We start from the raw sequence: 6000 nt of genomic DNA on the forward strand, positions 1-6000 counted from the left end.
AGCTCAGTAACCTTGATTTTCTGTTGGTCTGGTCCTCTGCAATTTGGAAGAGAGTGACAGCCCAGGGGCATAGTATAAAATGTATTTCATATGGTTTGCACATTTTTTTAGCTTTTATTATTTTACCGCAAACGTAATATTTTCCTAAGAAAAAGGAAAAGATTTTGCTCTATTCATTCTTTGCAGCCCTACCTTTCTTGGGACTTATTTGAAATAATGGTATTTAAAATCAAATGCAGGGCTGTTCTAATTTCCTAAAGCAAAATCTTTTTAGATTTGGCAGATACATTTTAAAAACTCCCTTGGGAACTGAGAATTAAAAAAAATCTACCATCAACATTCTTTTTTTTTCTATCTGAAGCAGTATGATATGTAACTTCTGCATATGTTAAAACTTGCAGAATAATCTCTGGATTTTCAAAGGCATCACTTACACAATGATAAAAGTGTATTTTCCCATGAGAACAGCATTCTTAATATCCTTCTGGAAACAGGCCTCAGAATAGGGAAAATAGAACTTTCTTTTGGAAGTTTCATTTTCACCACTAAAGCACTGAAAATACAGATATATGTTGCAGAAAGGGAAGAGAAAAATTAAAGCAGTAATCATAAAGTAAAAGTAAAGAACAGCCTCAATTCGTAACAGAGAATTGAATTGTGCATTTTGAGAGTTAGTTTCTAACTATATAGAAAGATACTAAAACTATATAGAAAGATACTAAATTTCTAAGAAGCATGTTGTATAAAAAAAGACAGGTATTTGGAGCAATTTTATCATCCTTAATGTAGGCTTCCTCTCTAGGAATACCATGTGAGAATGAGTTGAATTCATTTAAGCTCCACTGATGACACTAGCAATAATAGAGGCAGAAATGTTTCCTCCACCTATAATGATGGGCACATAAACATGTTGATGTCTCTCTTATTTTATAACCTCTGTCATTTTCCCACCTACGATGACATAAAACCCATGACCCTAGCTAAGCACAGCACTACTGAAAACATTGCTCTCCACTGAAACTCCTCCACATCTTCTGGCAGGGTACTTCTATCATCTGAGCTAAGGGTCTGTGACCAGGTCCTACACCATGTTTTTTTCCCACCTCTGTGCATTCAGTTGTCTCCTGAAGCTACAGCCTTGTCTCTGAGGCTCCAGCTATGTGTTGGCTCCTACTGCAAGATCAGTTCTCTTACACCAGAACCCAACTATGATCCACTCATTTGCAGATAAGTGTTCTCAACAAGCTTATCTTCCACATTCTGCTTCAGGGCTATGTGGAGCCTTGGTAGGACTCAGACTTTTCTATAAATTGTTTTAGAATCACTTAAATGGGACCTTCACAATTTTTTTTTTTTTACTTAAGTATATGCTGCCAGATGTTCAAAACTCACCTGGACAAGCTCCTGTGTAATTTTGCTCTAGGTGAACCTGCCTTGGCAGCAGGGTTGTACTACATGATCTCCAGAGGTCCCTTCCATCCCTAGCAATTCTGTGATTCTGTGATTCATGAGAAAAATTTGATTGACTTCTACCATAGGTAAAATTCTATATTGCAACTAGTTTAAGAGTCTTACAGTCTCTCTGTTTCCTATCTGCTTCCCTTGTTCCTCCCAAAGCAATTGACTATCCTGTCAGTTGTGTTGATACGGGTGTTTGAGATGACATGTTACAAATTAGATTAGTGAAATCATCTAGATGAAAGAAAGAGTCAGAGGAATTGTATACAAAAATTTAAATCTTTTTAAATAAAGCAACTTTTCCATCCAATAATCTTTTTCCCTTGCTCTTCTTTAGATTGCCTCCAGCTGATATAATTTCTTCTGCTATCAAGGTACCTGAAGGCTGGCATATTTATTTACATTGTGAAAATATAGAAAGGTCTATTTTAAAGAATCTATGTGGTATATGTCAAGCTAGTTTTTCAGATCACAGATGTCTGACTGCTGTATTATACAGCAAGACAGTATCAAAGTTTACTGTGATCTTTGATTTCTAATAGAAGTGTCATAAGTTCAATATTGTTACAAAATGGACAGAGAATTATGCAGAATAATGGACATAAAAATACTTGGTGTCCGTAACTGCTATCAGCCTACTGCAAAAGGAAATTCATATATCTTACTGATAGCTGTAAGGAGAATGGATATCTGTGCTGCTTAATGTCATATATCCTTTTCACCTTGAATTGCATTTCATGTATAGTTAAAAGGTTAAAAGAATAGTTTTACATCTATTAAAGTATTTCTTCAAGTATTTTATTGCACCAAGCTGACTGTTCACTCAGCTGCTGCTTCGATTTTGGCTAACCCAGCTCATGCAAAGGCCCGATGGACGCTAGAAGCTGCAGCACTAGGTCAAGTCAAGAGCATCAGGTAGGTAGGAAAGGCGGCCAGGAGAAGCTGAAGGGCTGTTATGCATTCATGGTGACATGAAAATTGATGTCTCCTGCAGCCACTATCATTTTTTGGTTTTTTTCTTCCCCGTTTCCTCAGCATTCACTAAGGTATGGAAATGGTCTAGATTAAACCTTCAAGCTGCAGGGTGTAAAACTGGTTTACTCAAAAGAACTTTAGAAGTAGATCTAATGGCAGATGGATCACTGAGTCTTTCCTGCTTCCAAATGAGATACAGAGGACACTCACAATGAGATGGAGGAAGAAGAAGGAGGACCCTCAGCATCAGCTAACAAAAAAAAAAAAATCTCTTTTGTTCATAGGTGCATGATATTAACTTGCAGGTTATAAATAATGAAATCTTATGCCTTAAATGGATAATAAGGGAATTAATGTGACAGGCTGGTCTGGCAGAAAAGAGGATTGAGCCCTTGCTTGCCAAGTTTGTTCATTATGCTTCTTAATGAGCTCATTAATTAAGGCTTTAATCACAGTGTAGATTGTCCTGTAGGTTTGAGAGATCCAAACCCACTAATATATTTATACCTTTATTTTTTGTTTATTGTGTTGAATATAGAAATTTACCATTCTGTAAGCTCATATATGCTGAAGGTATCTTCTCTTTGCAAAAAAATTTCAAGGGTCTTAAAGCAGTTTCATAGAAGATGTTAAACAAATAATTTATAATGAACTATTAAGATGATTCCCTACAAATCTGATATTTTCTCTGGTGCTTTCACAGCTTCATTTTGATGTAGACACATAAATCTGGTCAAGTGAAAGTTTTATGACAATGTAACATTCTGTTTCTGAAGCAGCTTAGAGCCATCGCAGGGACAAGCTGTGATCATGATAGTTTGACTGTCAATTATCTTGCTTCTGCCCAACCATTCTGCAGTTCATGCACCAAAGTACCCTTCTCACCTGAGAGTAAAAGAATTTGTTGCATCATACTGCTTGCTAATGTATATCCAGTTTTAAAAATATGGAGAACTAACAATGTTACACTTCTGGGTACTGAAAAAAGGGAAAAGATTGAAATTTGAATTCTTTGAATTCTTAAAGCTTAGCTAATTCTAAAACTTTATTAAGTTATTTCTAATTTACTTTAAGTACTTTAGATGTACAATATGGAGGTACTTTAGTAGTCTTTTATAGAGTACTTTAGGTGCATAAGTAGAGTGGAACTGAGTAATCATTAACTAATGCTAGGGTGCAGATAAGTGGAGTTTTAATCACTAGTCTTTACGTGAGTGTTTTTGTTGGTATTTCAACTGTTTTATTTGCACTTGCTCATTTGCAAGTTTATGTACACAATGATTACGTGATGTACACATTTCACATGCTGAAGTTCAATTTTATTGACAGATTATTTCTACAATATTATAATAGCTATGTTTTCCCAATCACTACAGTTAGACTTTTAGAGAAAGATTCCATGCACCATGCCAATATAGCTCACTAAACTGGTCTCTTGTTATTTTAAATAAGACAATGGCCTTACTGAATTGCATTAGACAATATTAAGGAGCTACAGGCAGGTTGAAATTTCCTTGTTTATCTGGCCTATAGACATAATCCCTGACAATTACACAGGCATTCTTATATTAAACATTGATTACTTCATTTCTCCTAACATATCCTTATGACTTCATCAAAAAGATATTTTCAGAGCCATACTAATTCCAGAGTTTCAGTAGATGCCCTTTTTGAGCAGAATATATACCTATATGTAGATATATTAACATGCAGATATACACTACAGCTTTCCCTGTGAAAAAGTCTCACCTAAAAATTTTCATTGGGAAAAAATTGCTGTTTGAGTGGTTTTATGTGAACTCTGCAACTGCTAAAATGGCTGTCCCAACAAGCCATGTAGTAAACGTATGGCTCCCCTGGTTCATTAATTCTTATTGGATATTAAATGTTTAGGTCAGGTTTTTACTGGTCAGTAGTTTAGTGGCTTACAGTGAAAAATAGGTTTGGACGTACCACTACTGGTCCCCATGTGTTGGAGGAAAATGTGTCAGAATGATAAAGTGCCCACCACAGAGGCTATTGGAATTTCAGCAATTTACAGTACTGGTCAATTACATTATGGCACCAGTAAAACTTAGGTTGTCACCCACTGACATTTGTTCAACATAAACCTGAAAGTAAGAGTGACTGGTCTCTCAGATGCTTATGCATCAATGATTTGTAGGTGTATAAAAAGAAAAAAGTACAGAGTAAGAATATACAAATACATTTAATCTGAAGAACTCCTTCACCTTCAGAAGATGGGTATTCTGAAAATTACATAATTCTATGATTAGTTTTTTAAAGCTTGTTTTATACTCAGTGGATATCCCCAAGGGGATAACTGAGAACATGTATGTTGGATGCTTAGGTACAGCATTTTCATGAATTTTTTAAAATTAAATTGTTTCTTTAAACCAGGCAACAAAGAGAGATCATTATTTGTACACTGGAATATTTGGTATTTCTGCAATAGGAAACTGTAGTTGCGATGTCAGAGTACATAAAGATACACAATTGAAAAGAATAAGCTTTGATTGGGTGATGACGGAGTGAAACATCTATGACTTCTCAGAGAATGGGTTATGGGAACCCTTAATACTTTTGCATAGAAAGGATGTGCATATTTTTTCTTTGCAAATATTTCTCAAAAATTTAGGTAGCAAAAATGGTCATGTTGACCAAGAACATTCACTTCTATTCTTTAGAGATCTTAATCTTATAAATAAATGAAAAAGTAAAACAAGTTTAACAGAAATAATTGAGTCTCAGTATTTTTTGTCAAAAATCCTCTAAGATCATTGAGTTCAACCATTAAACTAATATTATGACTAAATACCCACAAAAAAATGTAGGATCAAGGATTTACTAATTCTTTCTCTGGATCCCTCACATAAACAGGCAAAACAGCAAAACATCAAATCTTACACTGATTGTATTAACTATCTTCATAACGCTAAAGTAAGAGTAAAAACAGAAGAGTAACAAATTTTGGGCTTTCAGGTTCCCAGTCAGTTCTGCTTGCAAAAATTTCTGTATTTTATTAAAGATTTAATACTTCTAAAGCACAGATTAATTTGATTGCTTCAGTTCAAGAAAACTTTCTTAGCTATACCATGAAAAATCTAGGAATTTAAATAAAAACAATTATTTCTGATGTCTGCCTTGGTACAATTTCGTTCTCTCAGGATCCTTGGAACAACTTCCTTCTCAGCAGAGAATGATTCAAATCTGCATAAGTCAATGACTACTTGTCACTCTCACAGGATATGTTTGTTTACAGAATGTATTAAAAATTTCATGCTTTGCATGCTTCTTTAATTATGTAAGTTGGTTACTTTATCAACAGCAGTCATTATATTACAAAGCACTGTATGAAAAGCTATCATAGAGGAAACCACTGAGGCTAAAATTAAAAAGAGCTACTCAAGAAATTCTGTGGATTTCTGTGGATCTTTCTACTAAATTCTTGTATCTCATTTGTTAGATCTAGTACTGTCATGAACAGCTTGAATTTTTCACCTTCTTATTTTATGGCTTTCAGTTATTTTCAATGATTTAATCAGAAATACATGATTTACGAATTAT

The sequence above is a fragment of the Molothrus ater genome, chromosome 6, assembly GCF_012460135.2.
Source record: "Molothrus ater isolate BHLD 08-10-18 breed brown headed cowbird chromosome 6, BPBGC_Mater_1.1, whole genome shotgun sequence".
Taxonomy (NCBI): Eukaryota; Metazoa; Chordata; class Aves; order Passeriformes; family Icteridae; genus Molothrus; species Molothrus ater.